This window comes from Gopherus flavomarginatus, chromosome 1 (assembly GCF_025201925.1).
Source record: "Gopherus flavomarginatus isolate rGopFla2 chromosome 1, rGopFla2.mat.asm, whole genome shotgun sequence".
In the NCBI taxonomy this organism is placed as follows: Eukaryota; Metazoa; Chordata; order Testudines; family Testudinidae; genus Gopherus; species Gopherus flavomarginatus.
The window spans coordinates 32,490,989-32,512,656 of record NC_066617.1 but is presented as its reverse complement, the minus strand read 5'-3'; the positions used below and the strand labels follow the sequence as shown (position 1 = coordinate 32,512,656).

Here is a 21,668-nt window from a genome sequence, read left to right as displayed (position 1 = left end):
TTCTTGTCTTACCTTCAATGGACATGGGAGAAAGCGTATACTCCCCCAGTGCAGTAACTGAGTCTTTGAGATGTGTCCCTATGGATGCTCCACTTTAAGTGCGATCAGGCACTCTGCACCTTTGATTATAGATTTCTCATAGCAGCATCTATTCTGCCCGCACATGCATATTACTCAGTCTCACGGTCCGTATTGTTATATAGCACAGAGTGGGTGAACCGCCTTCAGTTCCTTCTCTACCACGAAGCTCCATTGCAGAGAACTCCAAAGCAGAAGGAAATGAGGGCAGGTGGCAGAGCAACCACAGGGGGACACATTTCAAAGAACAATAGTTACTGCATGGTTTAAGTAACCATTTCTTCTTCTCCTTCTTCGAGCAGTGTCCCTATGGGTGCTCCACTCTAGATGACTACCAAGCAAAGTTCCCTTTAAGGAGAAGGGGGCTTCGAAGTCATGTCTAGTACCGAAGAAAATACAGCCAAATCACGAGTTATTGCATAATGCTCACCAAAAGGTATGTATAGGGGCCCAAGGGTCAAGGTGGATTATTGAATAAGTATTTAGCTGTAGGCCCAATCTGAGAAAGATCTATGGCTGCACAAGTTGCCTTTGACGTTAGGTCCAGGAAGCAGCCTTTCAGAAGGTTAACAGGAAAGGAAATGTGAGCAGATGAAGCTGTATGAAGAATGTCAAGCAGCTTCTGAGGTGATTCTTTAACCTACTGAAGAAGGATTTACAAAGAATCCGCAACCATCTTGATAAGGTCCTGGAACTTTTTAAAATAGTCAGCCAGGGATGGTGAAGCGGTATGACCACTTCATCCAGGCATGGAGAAGAGATGCTGGCTAGTGGAGAGATCTCTTCATCAGCCCTAGTTTCCTGTTCCTCAAAGGTTTCTTCCTGAGCTTCTGGTCTCTTGGAGAGAGAGGGTGATGAAAAGTTGTCTACCTCTGACAGATGGTGTTCAAGGCCCTAGAGAATTGCCAGTGACAGGCCACCTAGGGATCCCAACTCCCAGCATGGCCAAGGGGGCGGCAAATATGGCACAGGTGGAGGAATACATTAGTGTTTGTACCAGCAAGATGGTGGTTGCGGACATCTCTCATGACTGAGATCAACTTCCTCAGAGACCTATGGAAAAGAGCCTCTATAGGAACGGAGTGGAGAGCCTCAGACAGGTATCTGAGAAAAGAAGACAAGATCTTCATCAGAAACCTTCTTTTCCAAATCACTGTGAAGTGATGGAGCAGCAGAGGAAACTTAAGGTACAATCATCAGTACCAGCCAGGTGTCTAGGAATCTGGAGATCCTAGGTACAGCGAACAGATCAGAACTGAGCAATGATGAGTCAGGTGTCTCGGACACAGCCAGGTCTACGGGAAAATGAAACTCCTGCAGTACCAAGAGCAGTACTACATCAGTGACCTGCACCAATGTGATAATGGCGGAGGGAGTTGACGGTACTATGAATCTCAACCACTCCAAGGGGAGACTTCCAGATGAAGCCCAATTGGACATCTTCGGTACTGAGTGAGAAGAGGTACTGCTCTTCTTGCTGCCTTGATCCGTTGACAGTACCAAATGACCTCTCAGAGCCTGGGACTTCATAGTCTTTAGGCTTAATCATGCCCTCAGTACCTGAGGAACCAGCAGTCTCGTAAGTACCAGATTGGAGAGCAGTGGGTGCTGAAGGGGCTGGAGTCATCGGAGACAGTGATTTCATTTTGAGGAAGATTCCCTATCCGGAGAACTTGAGGGACCATCTTTGGGAGTCTTATGAGAAGAATCTTAGATATTCTTCTTAGATATCCTTGCGGTTTGGAGACAGTGGAGGCAACTGACTTATTCAGAGACCAGCCAACAGGGGTTGTTACCCTGGCTAGGGTCAGAGGCCAGGCACAGTGAGCTATCCATCAGGAGGAGTTGAAGTTTGAGCTTCCTTTTTTTTCTGGCTCTAGATTTTAAATGCCAGACAGAAGTTGCATTTTGGAGAAATATGAGATTCCCCAAGCAACAGATGCACTGGGATTGCCAGTCACTCACCGGGAATGCCTCCAGGCATGACAAGCTGTGTCACCAGGATTGCCTCCTGGCATGACAGGCAATGTTTGAAAGCAGGAAAACCAGGCATGCCTTTTCAGTAAAGTAAAAACTCCCAGTAGGGGAGAAACTTGAAAAAAGAAATCCAAAAACTTTTTAGAAACTACTACTAAGAGCAACTATAATTAACTACTAAAAGAACTAAGGGGACACAATTGAATAAAACTCAACGCAGACAACTGCTAAGTTTCTGTCTCAGATAAGTGGCTGAGAAGGAACTGAGGGTAGTTTGCTTGCACAGTGCGCTGTATCAGCATACAACACGAGACTGAGTAACATGTGTATGTGGGCCAAATGGACACTTATATGCAGAATCTCTGATCAAAGGAGCCTGGAGTGCAAGTCACCCAGAGTGGAGCACCTATAGGAACGCTATTCAAAGAAGAAACTAATCACAGTCCTCTTTATAACAAACTTCCATATATTTGAAGATTTGTCATGACTCCCCAACCAGACTTCTCTAGAATAAATATGCCCAGTTCTTTCAACCGTTCCTCTAAGGCAGGGGTTCTCAAAACTTCATTGCACCTCAATCTCCATCTGACAACAAAAATTACCACGAGCCCAGAAGTGGGGACTGAAGCCTGAGCTGCAGGCGAGGGGCCAAAGCCGAAGTCTGAGACCCACTGCCCTGGGGAGGAGGGGGCCACAAAGCCAAAGTCCAAGCCCAAGGGTTTCATCTCCAGGCAGGGGGCCTGTAACTGAACCCTGCCGCCCAGTGCTGAAGCCCTTGAGCTTCGGCATGGGCGGTGGGGTTCGGGCTGCGGCTCCGGTCCCCAGCAACTCTAAGCTAGCCCTGGTGACCCCATTAAAATGGGATTGCAACTCACTTTGGGGTCCCAGCCCACAGGTTGAGAACCGCTGCTCTAAGGTCATGTTTTCTAAACCACTTATTTTGTTGCTCCTCTCTGTACTCTCCAATTTGGCCACATCTTTTTTTAAACTGTAGTGCCAAAAACAGGACACAGTACTCCAGCTGAGGCCTCACCACTGCAGAGTAGAGCAAAACAATTACATCCTTTGTTTTACATACAACACTCCTGCAAATACATCTCAGAATGACATATGACTTTTTTGCAACAATATCACACTGTTGGTTCACGGAAGTTTACAACCCACTATAACCCACAGATCATTTTTCTGCAATACTACTACCTAGCCAGTTATTCGCCATTTTAATTTTTTCTTCCTTTGCTTCCTAAATATAGTACTTTGCATTTATCTTTACTGAATTTCATCCTATTGATTTTAGACCAATTCTCTTAATTATCAAAGTCATTTTGAATTCTAATCCTCTCCTCTAAAGTGACTGCAACCCCTTTCAGCTTGGAGCCTGTGATAAATGAAGTGGGGGGACAGCTTCCTTTGATGGACACCCAGCCAGCCAGTTAGCTGTAAAATCCCTCTTGGTAGATGTTCTTTACTTGCTTTACCTGTAAAGGGTTAAAAAGTCCCCCAGCTAAAAGCAAAAAAAAAAAAAAAAAAAAGAAGTGGGTGTCCGTTACAGCTATTCCCCTATTCCATTTTGTTTCCCCAGACTCCATTTTGTTTTCTGTTCTCCTGTGGCCGCCCTTCCCTGGCTGTTAAGTTGTTTACCAGGGCCACTGCCCTTCTCAAAGGGAGGGCCCCTTAAGTTGTTTAACAAGAGCCATTGCCCTTCTCAAAGGGATGGCCACTTGTGCTGCATGCTAAGTGGGACCACTGCCCTTTTCAAAGGGTTAGTCCTGTTATCACCTCGTTGAACCTGGGCTTGGTGTAGGGTAGGCAATGTCCAGAGCTGCAAGGCCTATTGTGGTTTTAAGATCCTGGGCATGAGTCATAGTCTCATGTGCTCTTGAGTCACCTATTGCACAGGACTATGTCCAGGCATGTCTCTGGGCTTACCTTCAGTTTTTCCCCTGTGCCCCCTCCCCTGTGACAGAGGGAGCCTATCAGGATTACTGGTGGGAAACTGCCCAAGTTTGCCTTTAAAACCAGACATTTTTGAAACACACCTCAGAAAGGTTCCTGCATTGCTGCCTGGTCTGATCAGCCAGGGGTTCTGGGGGGTCCTTTCTCCGCTCTCGTTTTATTTTTGAGCGTACCCCCGTTTTTGAAAACCCCCCCACCACGAAGAACGAATTGCTACCTGAGAGATCTCCTGATTATTGAGACTGTACCGAACCCTCCTTGCCTCTTCTGATGTTGCTGCTGCTTCTGCCTTTGCTGCTGCCTTGGGGACTGGTAAGAATCCCTCTGTAAAACTTTCTATACTTTTATTTTATTATTTTAGCTGCTGGCTCTGTTTCCCCAGCACACAGACTCAAGCTAAACCTTGGTCTGTGTCTTAAAACCTCTCTTAAACTACAGGGCTCTTTGCCACTGCTAAGCTCTGCTCCTGTGGGCTTTGCCTTGGGGCTCTCTGCTTCCAGCTGTATCCACCGCTGTAGCCACCATCCCTTGGCTTCCTTGGGAGCTGGGTCCTGGATACATACCACTCTGCCCTCTGTAACCTCCCCATAGCATAAGGTGCACCATAGGTCTTGTTTTTTTTTAATTTAATAAGTCATAGTTTGTTAAGATTGTAGAGCTTGCAAGTTTCTGTGATATTTGTTGTGTTGCCTAATTGTTGGTTAAGATAAGTTTAGAAAATCATTGCCTGGTTGTATTCTGTAGCTGCTTGTCATTTTATATAAGTTTGATTAAGTTAGGGGATAGATAAGGTTTTTACTATTTGAATTTGTCTTCCCACTGCCCCAATCCTCCCCCCCCCCCGAGCTCCCCAGTCACTCATTGCAGTCTCTCTGCTGTTTAAACTTGCAGCCTTTCTGCTCTCTGTGTCTCCCTGAGTTTAAATCTTCCTCTGTAGCGCCTCTATCTTTGGTTTCTGCTCCACCACGTGCTCCTCTTCCCCCATCCCCTAACCTCATTCCTCTACCACTGCCTTTCTCTCTCTCTCTCTTTTAATCCCTTCCCCCACGTGTTCACCCCGCTCCTACTGCTGCCAAACCTCAATTGTATTACTGAAGTCTAGCATAAAACCCCATTGGTTACCCTTTTTCTCTCTCACACACCTCACATTTTATATTTACACCACTGTGACACATTTTTACCTAGAGTTGTTGGTTATTTAACACATTTTACCCATAACTGTTAGTTGGTTATATGCTGCTGTGACACACCCTTTACCTAGAAATTGTTAGCTACCTGTTACATTTATACTTCAGTGTTAGTTGGTTACCAACTGTATTGTACCCCACTGTATTGTACCCCACTATTGAAACCCCCTATACTATACTAAAAGAACTCCCTCCCCAATTGCCTACCTTAACAAACCCCATACCCCTCACTATTAAATTTTCCCTGTTTTTGCATTTTCTTAATAAAGTTTATTTTGCACCCCACCTGTGTGGTAATTGCTCCCCAAGATCCCATATACCTGCAGACAGGGACATGGCGTCACGAACAGGATCTTGGGGTAACAATTACTGCCCTCCCTGTCCCTGGAAAGAGGCCAAGACCTCTGGGACAGAGGAAGATCAGACCAACCACCTACAATACCACTTGCTGCAAAGTAAACAGCAGCCTAAGGCCCTAGAATGGGTCTGTACTATTGGCAAAGGCCAGAGCTCCAGGGTGTATACCACCCACCTGGGGCTCACTGATGTGGGGTGCCTCTTAACCTGCCACCCCACATTCAGGGCCAGCCCTGCTGATTCCAGCCTCCGGCCAGTCTGCACTAAGGCAGGAGAGCCAGCCGCAGATTCAGATCCCACCCGCCTCTGGAGAGAGGTGGGAAGGGTTGTGAAAGCCTGCGGGGGGGCTCCATCTAAGCTCGCCCCTGAACCTCGAATTTTGCAGGGGTCCCCCACCCACCAGATATTAACAGAACTGGTGCAGAAGCTGGATGAAATTCGAAAGCCCAAGAAACTGTGGCATGACATATATAAGCCCCAAAAGGTAGCCACAGTTACCTATGAGATCCTGGCTCAGGCCCTTGATAAACTAACTGTTTTCCATGGGGCCGTAATGACCTCAGCCAAGGAGGCCACTAGCCAGGCTAGCCAGGAGGGACCACCGCTGACCTCTAGCCTGCCCAGTCCCAATAAATCCCCTGAAAAACCACCCCCATATACCCACCCAGAGGCCTCATCTCCCCTCAAGAAAACCCCACTATACCCAGCCCTACCTTCAGCCCCTCTAGAGGCCCAAACCCATGAACCTGCACCCACTGTCACCTCTGGTGAAGCCCTGCCGGTATCCATCAGTCGTATAAAGATTGATAACCAGGGCAATACCACACAGGTGACAGAACTCCGACCTCGCTCCAAAGCAGAGATGAAGGAGTTCATCTCGGACACCGCTAGGGGGGCCAATGAGCCACCACTACTGTGGCTAGGCCGCCTGGCTCTGGAAAACGGACAAGAGTTAGTGGATAGAGAAGAGGGCATAGTATTAGCCAGGACCAGTAGCTGGTCCAGGGGTCTCTCAGGGAGCCTGGTAATATCTAACACTGCATGGCCCCTGACCGCCCCAGCACTGGCCTTCCTCCATTTACAGCACTCCCTTCAAGGGATCCAAGTCCCCAGAGGAAGCGTCAAGGACATCTCTTCCCTCAGATGTGCCATCGCAGGGGGGTCCATCATGCTGTGGTCCCCTACCCAACACCCTCTGGGGCTTACTCAGGCTCAGATTAACCAGGTCAATGCCTTCAGACACGTTATTGACCCCACCGAGATACCCATAGACGAAGCTGCCATTGACTTAGCCATGGATAGCAGTACCACCCCTGACACTGGGGCAGTTCTGTGGCTAAGGGGGTATGCTAGGCGCCCCATTGGGCGACTCTATGAAGCCCTCGAGAAAATAAGATGGCCCTCAGCCCAAGCTCTACCCATCAGTCCACCCCCACCACACGCCAGTCCACCCCCACCACACGCCAGTCCACACCCCCCACACGCCAGTCCACACCCCCCACACGCCAGTCCACACCCCCCACACGCCAGTTCACAACCCAGGCCCCAGTACTCACAGCATTCATTTACAGAACGCAAAATTTTTGGGTTCTTATTGTACAAGGGCCTCACTAAGGAGGTTGTACGTAAGCTCAATAGTGAGCAGCAAAGAGCCTTGGCCATAGCTCTGGGATGGGAAGAGCGCTCAGAACCTTCCCAGCCAAAAAACGGGTAATGGCCGGGTGCTTGGCGGCGGCCAGCACCCGGCAAGGGGACCCCCGCCCCTATTATCCGCTAGTTTTTGACAAGGGTCTCGTCATCCCCTTTTTGCTGGACACGGGGGCACAGGTGTCCATTGTTCCTCCTCACGTCCCTCACACCCCCACAGGACACACCATTTATGTGCAAGGCCTCAACAGCACAGAACCCCGTGCAGAAGTAAAGGTACACGCATCCATAGGCCACACACCAGTAACATTTCGGGCCCTAGTGGGACCCATGCCACTCCTTGGGGTTCGGGAGCTACGGCGTTTTAAACTGGCCGAAGCCGTGCTTGATGCACTACCAGTCACCCTATCGGGTGCCAGTGCCCCCCATGAACCTGAACTTCTCAACCCCACACCCTGGAAATACAGACCCATACCCACAGCCCCAGAAGGTCAACCACACATTGCCCAGCTCATTGAAACATTGCTTAATGATAACAAGATTCGGCGTGTGTCAGCGAGCAAATACTTGTCCAGTGCATGGGGAATCCCAAAACCACGCAAAACCAATGAGTACAGGATGGTTATAGATTATCGCGCCGCTAACAAACACATACGATCAGTAGCATTCGCCGCCAAATGGGATATCCCCACTATAGAACGCATCCTACTGGACGACACTAACCAATGGGCCTGTACAATAGACCTAAAAGATATGTTTTATCAGATCCCCCTCTATGACCCCAAGGGATTGTTAAACTTCGCTTACCAGGGAGCCCAGTACCAATGGCAAGCGTGTCCCCAAGGGTACAAAAACTCACCTGCCTGTGCCCGTGAGGCCCTAACCTGCACATTAGAGAAGGTACCATCCCTCCCCAACATTCATGTTGTCTATTACGTGGACGACATTCTTATAACTGGCACCATACCAACTGAAGTACAAAAGGTCACTGAACAGGTTCAGGCCGCTTTATCCACCGATGGGTGGAACCTCAGTTTGCCTAAAAGTGTCCTCACTGCTACTTCTACCTTTCAGTTTTTAGGTTTTACTGTAGAAAAGGGACAGCTACGCCACTTAACTTACCACCCACTCACGAATTCTTTCCCCTTGGGGGTAGCTCCCCCCAGACGTGAAGTGCAGCATGTGTTAGGTGTAATTAACTATCACAGACAGTTTCTCCCTGCTGCTTTGTTGCCACAACTATCTGTTTTGCAGCAATATGCCAGGAACATTAAAACCCCTTGGACACCAGAGGCTGAGCAGGCGGTGTCTTCCCTGGCTGCCTGGTTGGGCTCTGGGCCCACCTTGGCTCAATGGAATCCCACCAACCCTATTGAGATTACCCTCACTGTGTCCTCAGACCATGTGGCCGTAACTGTGTCCCAAGAGGACCTCCCTGTCCACAATCAGGCCCGGAAGTTGTCAGGACCCGAATATCGTTATGGGCCTGTGGGCATTGCCATGCTTGCTGTCCAGTGTGCTCTCCCATGGGGTAAATCTGCCACAGGCACCCTAAAGGGGCCTCATGTGGAGCTTCTCCCATACCTCACCTTCACCCCGGTTCCCCAGTTCCAGGGAGCCCCTGCTACCTGGGAGCGACTCGTTTACCAGGCTCAGGAGGTATTTGGACATTGGGCCCTCAAGTCCTCCTCCACTGCAGCTCCCACTGAGCCGGGGGCTATTGCCCAACTGAGTGCCTATGCCCCTTGGATTGTATCTGATGGGGGCACATCGCCTTCTCCCCGAGCAGGAATGCTGTGTGCTACCTGTAACACCCTCAAAGTTAAACCCTTAGATTTTTCCAGCTCAGCTCAGAAGGCCGAAGCAGAAGGCGTCCTACTGGCAGCCTCTCACATTGTGGCAGCCCACCCGAAAACACGCGTGGTCCTGGGAGTGGACTCGAGCTACTGCGTGTCCATCCTGATGGGAGAAGGACGGCCCACCGCTCATGAAGAAATATGGGCACAGATTACTCAACTGGCAGCACAGTCCAAGCTGCCATGGTTTGTTACTCATTGTCCTTCACACAGGTCTGACAGTAACCCTCTTCATTCCAGCCTGGATCTACAACTCCGAGAATATAAGTGTAACATATCCCAGGTTAACATTATCTCTTGCAGTGATCCCTTCATCACCTGGCTTCATAAAGAGTGGGGGCACCTGCCTGCCCGTGCCCTACATCAGCTGTTGACTGACCGAGGGAGACGAACATCGAGCGTGTCTAGGCAGCAGTGCACCCAAGCTGTTCAAGGGTGTCTGAGCTGCCAACAGGCACGAGTCACTAACAAGCCTGTCTATGCTCATGGTGCTTATAGCCCTGAGCACTTTAGCCCAGGTAAAACCTGGCAGATGGACCTCATTGGCCCCCTCCCGGGGGCCAAACAGTATTCAAAGGGGCTTGTAATAGTTGACCTAGGGTCTCGTCAGTTAATGTGTTCTCCCCTCAGGCCATCTACTGCACCAGCTGTTTCTGTAGCTCTTCTCCAGGTAATTGCTGCCTGGGGGGCACCCGAAGAGATCCAGACCGATGGAGGGCCACCGTTCACCAGTAAAGCTATAGACCAGACGGTGTCCCAGTGGGAGGTGCGTCTTCACACCCACCTGCCATATCACCCCCAAAGCAACGGAGTCGTGGAGAGACGGATCGGAATGCTGAAGACCCAGATTCGGGCCATACTTGGCACCCCTGATTACAAGGGGTGGGACTGGGTCCTGCCTCAAGCCCTCATTTCCCTTAATACAGCATACAGCCGATGGCCAGAAATTGCTCCTAAACCACGGGAACCTTGGAAACCTGCCTATAGTATTTCTCAGCCAGTGTGGGTCTCTATTCCCAATGCCCAGGGAACCTGCACTCCACTAGCAGCCACCATCATCACACCTGGCCGGTTCCCTAACACCTATCATATTCAAATAGATGGACGGGGCAAGCCTGACCTGGTCCACCACAACTGGCTTAGTGTTCGGTCATAACAGGCCCTAAGAGGGGCCACCTTTCTTTTATGTCTCCGTAGGAATCAGTCGCCATGATTGCCACCCCGCCTCGAGAAAACCCTCTGGTTGCCTGGTTGAGAGCCTACGCCCTACAGGAGGTCCTCATCGGGAACCTGTCAGATGTCCCCCCATCACACGATTGCGTTGCCTGTACAAGACCAAAGGCCTCAGAGGGAGGGTCCCCCTTCCTCTGGGAGTTCCTCCCCCTCACGAACCTGACTCCACAGCATCCAGCTTCAGCCTGCAACAACACAAACTGGGTTCATCGGCCTCTGTTCACGTGCAACACCACCAGCGACGACCGAAGACCCAACTCATTCGCCCCTGTTGCGGTGACAGGACCACTCCCAGCAGCCCCCTGCATCGTGTTCTTTGGCTTCTCCAATCCTACTCCGTTGGGGCAGTATCCCAATTGCACCCAATGGTTCATAGGACCTCGGCCTAACTCAAACCCCAAGAAAGGAAGCTCAAGATACCGCACTGAGTTCACCAGGTTTATTAATCATCTTTCAACAAGTACAGTGTTTAACCCCACCCAATACTTATCCACAGCTCAGACCCATGTAGAACTGAGACAGGTCAGAGCCGCCCACCTACTATGGATGGAGGTCGATATACCACCTGGCCAGAAATCCCCCCAGCGAAGCTCCATCCATGACCAGTTTTTACCCTCTTCCCCAGGACAAGTGTGGCTCTGTGGGAACAACATTGCCCGGACTGCTCTACCCGCATTCCCAAAGGGGGTATGTGCCATCGGGCAACTCGTCATAAAGGGAGGAGGGCTCTTTCACCACCGTCGCCCCTTCTTCTCCTCACCACGCAAACGACAAACAGCCACCGCATGGGAGCGACTCAAGTCAGCCACCGAGATGGTCATAGGAGGGTACATACAGTTTAACCCCCTCTCATACAGTTTAACTTTACAGCAAATCCGTGGACTGTCGCTTGGTCTGGAGGCCCTCACCAACATCACAGCAGAAGGACTTCGTCGAACCAGCGACGCCCTCACTATCCTAGCCAACTATGCCGAGCAGAACCGTCTTCTGATCCAGACCATCCTACAGAAGGACTTTTGTGTCGCCTTGGAGGACCTTGATCCTCGCTTTAAAGGACAATGTTGCCTGCGCCTTCAGCCTGGGTGGAACAATGTCTCAGCCGTGGCTGACCAACTATCATCCCTCGCCGTCCAGATTCGTGAAGAGCGTAAGCAGTGGGATTGGTGGCAAGCTCAGTGGTCCAGCTGGGGGTTGGGGACCTGGGCTCAGTCCATCAAGCAGTGGCTTATTACTGTGGCTATTGTTCTTGTGGCCTTTCTGTTGGGGATAGCAGTGGTCAAGCAGCTAATTCATAAGGTTGTGTCAGCCCTGCCTTTGCAGGTGAGGTATTCCTCCATCCCCTTGGACAGCAGCAAACCACCACCTCCATATTACGAAGACGATGACTTGTAAAACCTTTTTTTTTTCTTTTTTTTTCTTTTTTTGGTCTTTGCATGGGACATCCCCCTCACAGCCCGTTCAGGTCGGCCAGGGGGGCATGTCCGTTACAGCTATTCCCCTATTCCATTTTGTTTCCCCAGACTCCATTTTGTTTTCTGTTCTCCTGTGGCCGCCCTTCCCTGGCTGTTAAGTTGTTTACCAGGGCCACTGCCCTTCTCAAAGGGAGGGCCCCTTAAGTTGTTTAACAAGAGCCATTGCCCTTCTCAAAGGGATGGCCACTTGTGCTGCATGCTAAGTGGGACCACTGCCCTTTTCAAAGGGTTAGTCCTGTTATCACCTCGTTGAACCTGGGCTTGGTGTAGGGTAGGCAATGTCCAGAGCTGCAAGGCCTATTGTGGTTTTAAGATCCTGGGCATGAGTCATAGTCTCATGTGCTCTTGAGTCACCTATTGCACAGGACTATGTCCAGGCATGTCTCTGGGTTTACCTTCAGTTTTTCCCCTGTGCCCCCTCCCCTGTGACAGAGGGAGCCTATCAGGATTACTGGTGGGAAACTGCCCAAGTTTGCCTTTAAAACCAGACATTTTTGAAACACACCTCAGAAAGGTTCCTGCATTGCTGCCTGGTCTGATCAGCCAGGGGTTCTGGGGGGTCCTTTCTCCGCTCTCGTTTTATTTTTGAGCGTACCCCCGTTTTTGAAAACCCCCCCACCACGAAGAACGAATTGCTACCTGAGAGATCTCCTGATTATTGAGACTGTACCGAACCCTCCTTGCCTCTTCTGATGTTGCTGCTGCTTCTGCCTTTGCTGCTGCCTTGGGGACTGGTAAGAATCCCTCTGTAAAACTTTCTATACTTTTATTTTATTATTTTAGCTGCTGGCTCTGTTTCCCCAGCACACAGACTCAAGCTAAACCTTGGTCTGTGTCTTAAAACCTCTCTTAAACTACAGGGCTCTTTGCCACTGCTAAGCTCTGCTCCTGTGGGCTTTGCCTTGGGGCTCTCTGCTTTCAGCTGTATCCACCGCTGTAGCCACCATCCCTTGGCTTCCTTGGGAGCTGGGTCCTGGATACATACCACTCTGCCCTCTGTAACCTCCCCATAGCATAAGGTGCACCATAGGTCTTGTTTTTTTTTAATTTAATAAGTCATAGTTTGTTAAGATTGTAGAGCTTGTAAGTTTCTGTGATATTTGTTGTGTTGCCTAATTGTTGGTTAAGATAAGTTTAGAAAATCATTGCCTGGTTGTATTCTGTAGCTGCTTGTCATTTTATATAAGTTTGATTAAGTTAGGGGATAGATAAGGTTTTTACTATTTGAATTTGTCTTCCCACTGCCCCAATCCTCCCCCCCCCCCGAGCTCCCCAGTCACTCATTGCAGTCTCTCTGCTGTTTAAACTTGCAGCCTTTCTGCTCTCTGTGTCTCCCTGAGTTTAAATCTTCCTCTGTAGCGCCTCTATCTTTGGTTTCTGCTCCACCACGTGCTCCTCTTCCCCCATCCCCTAACCTCATTCCTCTACCACTGCCTTTCTCTCTCTCTCTCTCTCTTTTAATCCCTTCCCCCACGTGTTCACCCCGCTCCTACTGCTGCCAAACCTCAATTGTATTACTGAAGTCTAGCATAAAACCCCATTGGTTACCCTTTTTCTCTCTCACACACCTCACATTTTATATTTACACCACTGTGACACATTTTTACCTAGAGTTGTTGGTTATTTAACACATTTTACCCATAACTGTTAGTTGGTTATATGCTGCTGTGACACACCCTTTACCTAGAAATTGTTAGCTACCTGTTACATTTATACTTCAGTGTTAGTTGGTTACCAACTGTATTGTACCCCACTGTATTGTACCCCACTATTGAAACCCCCTATACTATACTAAAAGAACTCCCTCCCCAATTGCCTACCTTAACAAACCCCATACCCCTCACTATTAAATTTTCCCTGTTTTTGCATTTTCTTAATAAAGTTTATTTTGCACCCCACCTGTGTGGTAATTGCTCCCCAAGATCCCATATACCTGCAGGCAGGGACAGTGGGCACCTAACCAAAAGATCCAATGGGAAGGCTAGAACTTTTTTAAAATGGGGAAAGAAACTTTCCCTTTCTCTGTTATCTTCTGGGCTGGAGGGACAAAGCAGCCATGCTACAAGTAGCTTAAGCCAGGCACGATCATAAATCATCAGATCATACCTACAACTACTTATCTGAACTCCAAATGTGTAAGTAGATCAGAATGTTTAGCTAGACGCTATTTTTTTTTTTTAAGGCTTGTGGATCTCCTCTGTGCTAACCCCTAATGCTTTTGTTTGCTTGTAATCTTTAAGCTGAACCCCCAAGAAAGCTATTTTGGGTGCTTGACTTTTGTAATTGTTTCTTTTAAGATCTAGCAAAAAGTGTAAGTTCCAGATGTATTTTCTTCCTTTTTGTTTTAATAAAAATTTATTTATTTATTTGTTTTAAGAATAGGATTGGATTTTTGGAGTCCTAAGAGGTTTGTGTATGTTGTGTGATTAGCTGATAGCCACAGCTAATTTCCTTTGTTTTCGTTCTTAGCTCTACCGTGGATGGGGGGTGTGTGTGTGAAAGGGCTTGAGGGTACCCCACAGGGAGAAATTCCAAAGTGCTCCTTCCTGGGTTCAAAGCGGTTTTTTTGCATTTTAGGTGGTGGCAGCATTTACCAAGCCAAGGTCAGAAAAAAGCTGTAACCTTGGGAGTGTAATACAAGCCTGAAGTGGCAAGTATTAATTTTTAAAATCCTTGTGGCCCCAACTTCTGCACTCAGAGTGACAGAGCCATCCACAAATTTTATAAGCATACACTTATGGAATGATTTCTTCTTGACAAATCCACATTGGCTCTTACTTATCACATTATCTTCCAGGTTTGAATAAAATGATTTAAGTTTGTTCCAGCATCTTTCCAGGTATTGAAGTTAGACTGAATGGTCTGTATTCCCTGGGTGCTCATTTTTCCCTTTTTTGAACATAGGTAATATGTCTGCACTTCTCCAGTTTTCTGGGACTTCACCAATACTCAAGAGTTCACAAAAATAATAGCTAATGGGTCAGAGATCAGTTTGGCTAGTTCCTTAAGTATTCTGCAGTGAAATTCATCAGATCCCACTGTCTTGAAGATATATGATTTATCTAAACATTCTTTAACCTATTATTTCACTATTCTGCCCAGAGATCCCCTCCCCATTATTAGTTAATATTGTGTTAAACATCTAGTCACACTTAACCTTTTTAGTGAAGCCTGAAGCAAAAAAGGCATTAATGCACTTCAGCCTTTGCTGCGTCATTCATTATTTGCTTATTTCCCTTAAGTAACAGGCCTAACTTTACTTTACCTCTCTTTTACTTCTATTGCACTTAAAAGGCAATAAGAAGAGGTTTTGTATGTCCCTTGCTAGGTGTAACTCATTTGTGCCAAAGCCTTTTGATTTCATCTCTAAACACTTGTGCTATTCTTTTATACTCATCCTTATCTGTTCGTTCTTTGTCCAGGATTCCTTTTAATTGTCATGTTATTATAGAGCTCCTGATGCAGCCCTATGGGTCTCTTGTTATTTTTATCTTTTCTTTGCATCAGGATAGTGTGCTCTTGTGTAATATGGTCTCTTTTAGAAACTGCCATCTCTCCTGAATGTAGAATACCAAGCAAAAAGTTACATATAATGCCCATTTCACTGGTAACTTCATCCACTTTCAGACCTGAAGGCCCTGCCATTAGAAACATACGGTTCCATCATTATTCAGTTATCTCTTGCCCCTATATTCTTTTGATGCATCCATTAAAAACGAAAAGACTCATTGCTTTCCACCTTTCTGTATAATGGGGCTTTGACTCCCTCCCCATAAGAAGAGCCTGCTCCTCCTTTTAGCTGAAAAAAAGACGGTTACTCACCTTTGTAACTGTTGTTCTTCGAGATGTGTTGCTCACATCCATTCCAGTTAGGTGTGCGCGCCGCGCGTGCACGTTCGTCGGAAACTTTTTTACCCTAGCAACTCCAGTGGGCCGGCAGGTCGCCCCCTGGAGTGGCGCCGCCATGGCACTCGATATATACCCCTGCCGGCCCACCCGCTCCTCAGTTCCTTCTTGCCGGCTACTCCGACAGTGGGGAAGGAGGGCGGGTGTGGAATGGATGTGAGCAACACATCTCGAAGAACAACAGTTACAAAGGTGAGTAACCGTCTTTTCTTCTTCGAGTGATTGCTCACATCCATTCCAGTTAGGTGAATCCCAAGCCGTACCTAGGCGGTGGGGTCGGAGTGAGAAGTCGCGGCATGGAGCACTGCAGATCCGAAGGCCGCATCCTCTCTTGACTGCTGGACCAGGGCGTAGTGGGAAGCAAAGGTGTGGACCGATGACCAGGTCGCTGCCCGACAGATTTCCTGGATGGGCACACGGGCGAGGAAAGCCAGCGACGACGCCTGCGCCCTGGTAGAATGCGCAGTCACACGGCCCGTAGGGACGTGGGCCAAGTCATAGCAGGTCCTGATACAGGACGTTACCCATGAAGGATAACCTCTGGGAGGAGATAGGAAGCCCCTTCATGCGGTCCGCTACCGCCTCGAAAAGCTGGGGGGATTTGCGGAAGGGTTTGGTCCTCTCCACATAGAACGCGAGAGCCCTACGGACATCAAGCTAGTGGAGCTGCTGCTCCCTGCCTGAAGAGTGAGGTTTCGGGAAAAAAACCGGAAGGAATATCTCCTGGTTGATGTGGAAGGTCGAGACTACCTTGGGGAGAAAGGCAGGGTGTGGCCTCAGCTGCACCTTATCTTTGTGGAAGACTGTATACAGGGGGTCTACCACAAGAGCCCGGAGTTCCGACACCCGCCTAGCTGAGGTGATAGCTACTAAAAAGGCAGTCTTCCAAGAGAGATAAAGTAGGGAGCAAGTAGCTAACGGCTCAAAGGGGGGCCCCATGAGCCGAGACAACACCAGGTTAAGATCCCAGGTTGGAGCAGGGAGTCGGACGTTAGGGTATAAACGTTCTAGCCCCTTAAGGAATCTAGACACCGTCGGGTGAGAAAAAACAGAGCGACCATCCCCACCCGGGTGAAAGGTGGAGATAGCTGCCAGGTGGACCCGCAACGACGATATCGCCAGACCCTGTTGTTTGAGGGACCAAACGTAGTCTAAGATATTGGCCACCGAAACTTCCATAGGGCGGAGACCTTTCTCCACGCACCAACAGGAGAAACGCTTCCACTTGGCCGAGTATGTCGCTCTCGTGGAAGGCTTCCTGCTGCCCAAAAGCACCTCCCGCACCGGTGTGGAGCAGCGCAGTTCAGAGCCGGTCAGCCACGCAGGAACCACGCCGCTAGGTGCAGCGACTGCAGGTCCGGGTGACAGAGAGTCCCGTGCTCCTGGGTAATCAGGTCCGGGTGAAGGGGCAGGGGAACTGGGTCGGCTATGGCCAGGTCCAGCAGCATGGGGTACCAATGTTGCCTGGGCCACGCCGGGGCTACCATGATCACGCGAGCCCTGTCCCTGCGCACCTTCAGAAGGACCCTGTGGACCAGAGGAAACGGGGGAAACGCGTAGTACAAGTGGGTCGTCCACGGAATAAGGAAGGCATCCGCTATAGACCCGGGCTCCCTGTCCTGAAAGGAGCAGAACGCCTGGCACTTCTTGTTCCCCCCGGACGCGAAGAGGTCCACACGGGGATAACCCCACCTCTGGAAGATGGAGAGGGCGACGTCCGGGCGAAGGGACCACTCGTGCGATAGGAAGGATCTGCTCAAGCGATCCGCCAGCGTGTTCCGTACTCCGGGGAGGAAGGAAGCCGTGAGGTGAATGGAGTGGGCTACACAAAAGTCCCAGAGTCGCATCGCCTCGTGACATAGGGGAGAGGATCTGGTGCCGCCCTGCTTGTTGATATAGTACATGGTCGTCGTGTTGTCGGTAAACACCGCGACACAACGACCTCGAAGCTGGTGACAGAACGTTTGACAAGCAAGGCGGACCGCTCTCAACTCCCGCATGTTGATGTGCAACCTCACCTCCTGCGGGGACCACAGGCCCTGCGTTCTCAGGGTTCCCAGGTGGGCCCCCCAGCCGAGATCTGAGGCATCCGTTGTCAGGGACACCGAGGGCTGAGGTGGGTGGAAAGGGAGCCCCGCACACACTACGGACTGGTCTAGCCACCAGTCGAGAGAATCTAACACCCCCTGGGGGATTGTGATCAGCATGTCTAGCGGCTGCCTTGCCGGCCGGTAATGTTCAATGAGCCACAACTGGAGGGGCCTCATGCGGAGCCGAGCATAACCGGTCACAAACGTGCATGCTGCCATGTGGCCTAACAGGGTTAGACATGTCCGCACTGATGTCAAGGGGGCTGCCCGCAGTCGTTGAACGATCGCCGACAATGCCTGGAACCTCGGCAACGGCAGAAGAGCCCTGGCCACGGTGGCGTCCAGGACGGCCCCGATGAACTCCACCCTCTGCGTGGGGATCAGGGTGGACTTGTCCATGTTGATCATGAGGCCCAAGGTAGCAAACAGGCCGGTGATCACGCGGACGTGGCTGCAAACTTGCAGTTCCGACGTGCCCCGAATTAACCAATCGTCTAGGTAAGGGAACACGTGGATACGACTGCGCCGAAGATGTGCCACAACGACTGCCATGCATTTTGTAAATACCCTCGGGGCCGTAGAAAGGCCAAATGGGAGGACTGCAAATTGGTAGTGAAGGGGGCCCACCACGAAACGAAGGAAACGTCTGTGGTGTGGCCAAATGGCAATGTGAAAATAAGCGTCCTGCATGTCGAGGGCGGCGTACCAGTCTCCCGGATCCAGGGATGGGATAATGGTCCCCAGGGATACCATGCGGAACTTCAACTTTACTAGATATTTGTTGAGCTCTCGCAGGTCGAGGATAGGCCTGAGGCCTCCCTTGGCCTTGGGGATCAGAAAGTAGCGGGAATAAAACCCCTTGCCTTTCTCGTTTTCCGGAACCGCCTCTATAGCTCCTTTGTTGAGGAGCGTCTGTACCTCCTGTCGAAGGAATTGCTCGTGAGAGGGGTCCCTGAAGAGGGACGAGGAAGGGGGGCGGGAAGGAGGAAACGATGTAAACTGCAGGCGGTATCCCGTCTGCACCGTACGCAAGACCCAGCGGTCCGATGTTATTTGGGTCCACGCCGGAAGGAAAAACGAAAGGCGGTTGGAAAACGGGGGGGAAGGATCCGTGGGGGAAACTGTTACTGCACCCTCGGGCGCACCTTCAAAATGAAGGCTTGGGTCCAGGCGGGGGCTTAGAGGAGCCTTGATTCTGCCCCCCTTGGTTCCCCGAATGCCTACGCCTTCCATTCCTGCCACGGCGCCTATTGAGGTCCTGCCGTTGGCGGAACTGGGGGTATGGCCTGCGCTGCTGTTGCTGCTGTGGCCGGAAGGGTCTGCGCTGCGTTCCCGGCGTGTGCATCCCGAGGGAGCGCATAATGACCCGATTGTCCTTGAGACTCTTAAGTCTGGGGTCTGTCTTTTCCGAAAACAGGCCCTGGCCTTCGAACGGTAGGTCCTGGATGGTATGTTGGAGCTCCGGAGGAAGGCCAGAGACCTGCAGCCAGGAGATACGGCGCATCGTTACCCCCGAGGCGAGGGTGCAGGCAGCCGAGTTTGCAGCGTCCAAAGAAGCTTGCAACGATGTACGCACAACCTTCTTGCCCTCATCTAGGATGGCCGCAAATTCTTGGCGGGCGTCTTGCGGCAGCAGCTCTTTAAATTTGTCCGCTGCCACCCATGAGTTGAACGCGTACCTACTGAGCAGGGCTTGTTGGTTCGAAACCCTGAGCTGCAGTGCCCCAGCCGAGTAGACTTTGCGTCCAAGGAGGTCCATACGCCTGGCTTCCCTGGATTTGGGGGCTGGAGCTTCCTGCCCATGACGCTCCCTGTCATTCACCGACTGTACCACCAGGGAACACGGTGTCGGGTGGACATGGAGGTACTCATAGCCTTTACAGGGGGCCATGTACTTCCTCTCGACGCCCCTCGCCGTAGGGGGGATGGAGGCCGGTGACTGCCAGATAGTATTGGCGTTGGCCTGGATCGTCCTTATGAAGGGTAGGGCGACCCTGGTGGGAGCATCCGACGAGAGGATGGTGACAATCGGATCCTCGATCTCCGAGACCTCCTCGGCTTGTAGGCTCAGATTCTGAGCTACTCGCCTAAGGAGGTCTTGGTGCGCCCTGAGATCCAGCGGGGGGGGGGGGGCTACTGGAGGAGGTGCCAGCCACCGCTTCATCAGGGGAGGAGGATGAGGAGACCCCCGGCAAGAAAGTGTCCAATGGGGGGTCCCCCTCGGCCCTCACCTCTGTCTCAGGAGCCAGAGCGGAGTCTTGCTGCTTGGACCCTTCCTCTCCATCCGGGGAGGGAGGGGGGCGAGACAACGAGGCTTCCGGCACCCTGTGCTCTGCCGTCGCAGGCCTAGCAGGAAGCTGTTGGGGGCCCTGGGCTTGATGGTATGCCCATGGGGTCCAAAACCCCCACTGCTGCGGGCCTTGGTCCTGTTGCGGCGGGTCTTGAAAGAGCGCCGCCTGCCGGTCGGTGCCCAGCGCATACCCGCTGTCCGTCTGCGAAGACACCGACGGCTGCCTAGAAGGCCACGGCGGGGCCGACCCTGGCTGGTAAGGGTCTGCGCGGGTCGGCAGCGAAGATGTTCTTGGTGCCGGGGATCGGTACCGGGAGTCATAGCGGTGCCGGGATCGGGACCGGGACCGGGTTCTGTCTCGGTGCCGGGATCTGGACCGGTACCGGCCGCTGCTTCGGTGCCGGGATCGGGACCGGGACCTGCCACCGACGCGGTGCCGGGAGGTCGACCGGGACCGGGACCTGCCACCAGCTCAGGGCCGGGAGGTCGACCGGTGCGGCGAGTGACGGCGGGACTGGCTCCTGGAGTCACGGTGCCGGTATCGGCGGCTGGAGTCAGACCGCGACCGTCTGGAGGTCGATCGGTGCCGCGAGTGTGACCGGTACCGCCGAGGGGAGCGGTGCCGGGACTGCGAGCGGCGATGGGATCTTGATCTGCTGTGACGTCGGGACCTGGACTGCGAGCGCGAGTCCCGAGACGGTGCCGACATCATGGGCTTGCCTCTAGATGCGACCCGCACCGGAGGTACCAGGGGTGGTAGCTGAGTAGGCTCCGTCAAGGCAATGAGGTCCCGTGCCAAGGCGAAGGTCTCCGGCGTGGATGGGACCAATATCTCAACCCCAGATCTTATGGGGGAGCTTGGCGGCACCGGACTCGACGGACCCGCCGGGCCCGGAGTCGACGGTGCCGGCGGCGCCGCAGCCGATGTCGAGGCCGGGCGTTCCAGTCGGGTCTGCCTGGCTGGAGTAGCAGACGCTGACGGTCTCGGCTCTGCACCCGGTGCCGGAGAAGGTCGGTGCCGGGGAGTCTTCCCGGTGCCGGTGCGATCCGGTGCCGGCGCCGAGATCACGGCCTGCGAAGCCGCCGGGTCAAGTGCCGCCTCCATGAGGAGAGTCCGGAGTCTTTGGTCTCTCTCCTTTTTTGTCCTGGGCTTAAAAGCCTTGCAGATGCGGCACTTGTCCGATCTGTGCGATTCCCCCAGGCACTTCAGGCACGCGTCGTGGGGGTCGCTGGTAGGCATAGGCTTCTTACAGGCCGCACACTGCTTAAAGCCCGGCGAACCAGGCATGAGCCCGGTGCCGGGTGCCGGGAAGGGCTACAGCCCCCGGCGAACAACTATCTACAACACTATTTACACTTAATTACTTACTAACTATACTTAACGATCTAACTAACAACTATAACAATAACGAGAGATAACAAGGAGAGCTAGGGACGTGGAGGACAGCTATGCCGCGCTCCACAGTTCCAACGACCGACACGGCGGTAAGAAGGAACTGAGGAGCGGGTGGGCCGGCAGGGGTATATATCGAGCGCCATGGCGGCGCCACTCCAGGGGGCGACCTGCCGGCCCACTGGAGTTGCTAGGGTAAAAAAGTTTCCGACGAACGTGCACGCGC

General features: G+C 51.6%; 1 protein-coding gene across 5 annotated transcripts in view; it reads right to left on the bottom strand.

Annotated features, from left to right (window-relative positions):
- Positions 1-21,668, bottom strand: part of CPNE8 (copine 8) — a 269,466-nt gene that overhangs the window by 207,064 nt on the left and 40,734 nt on the right. The window lies entirely within an intron of this gene.